Source organism: Saprolegnia diclina, assembly GCF_000281045.1.
Source record: "Saprolegnia diclina VS20 unplaced genomic scaffold supercont1.1, whole genome shotgun sequence".
Lineage (NCBI taxonomy): Eukaryota > Oomycota > Saprolegniomycetes > Saprolegniales > Saprolegniaceae > Saprolegnia > Saprolegnia diclina.
In genome coordinates this window covers 30,422-31,141 of record NW_008246068.1, presented here as the reverse complement: position 1 = coordinate 31,141, position 720 = coordinate 30,422, and positions in this window count along the sequence as shown.

The following is a 720-nucleotide window of genomic DNA, read 5'->3' as shown; positions in this document are numbered from 1 at the left end:
GCGGATACATTGGGGGTCGACCGAACGATCTCCGCTACTGCTGGGATTTGCGTGATTTGGCGGACGGATGCGTTGGGCGTGGACGCACACGTATCGGAGTGCTCGAGATTCATCTCTATTGGATGCGATTTCATACGTTGTACATCAAAAAGATTGAACCTGTGATTGTGTGCACCGGGTTATTCTTCGGCCTGGTTGCCCGGATCGTCCAATTGCATAGGCTTGGCGGGTTGCACGTGAAGATCACACTGTTGCCAGAGCTTCTGAGTTCTCTGCCGGATTGTATCGTCGTAACTTGGCCCCGCTTCGAAGTCGCTAGCCATGGATAAGTTATATGGACAGTACTCGTTGCGGACCATACCCTGCAACACGCTAAAGCCGTTCTGGAACGACCACCTCTCGAGGTATGCTGAATAATCGGTGCGCGATGAGAAGGTGCGGCCGATGCATGGGGCTGTTTCGAGAGGAGCTGCCATGGAGAAGGTTCTTCAATGACACGACCCAAAGTGCAATGAGTTGTTCTAATTTTGTTCAACTTGGCAACGGAAAGCAACGGAGAGATACTTTTAACACTATTTGCGTGACCACCATCTTGATTCGTTGGCTTTCGACTGCATTTCTACCAATCCGGTCGAGGTCGTAACTATTTTGAATATTTTGCCTCAGGTCGTAACTTTTGGAGAAATATGCTCGAAAGTCGTAACTCTTGAAAAAAACTCC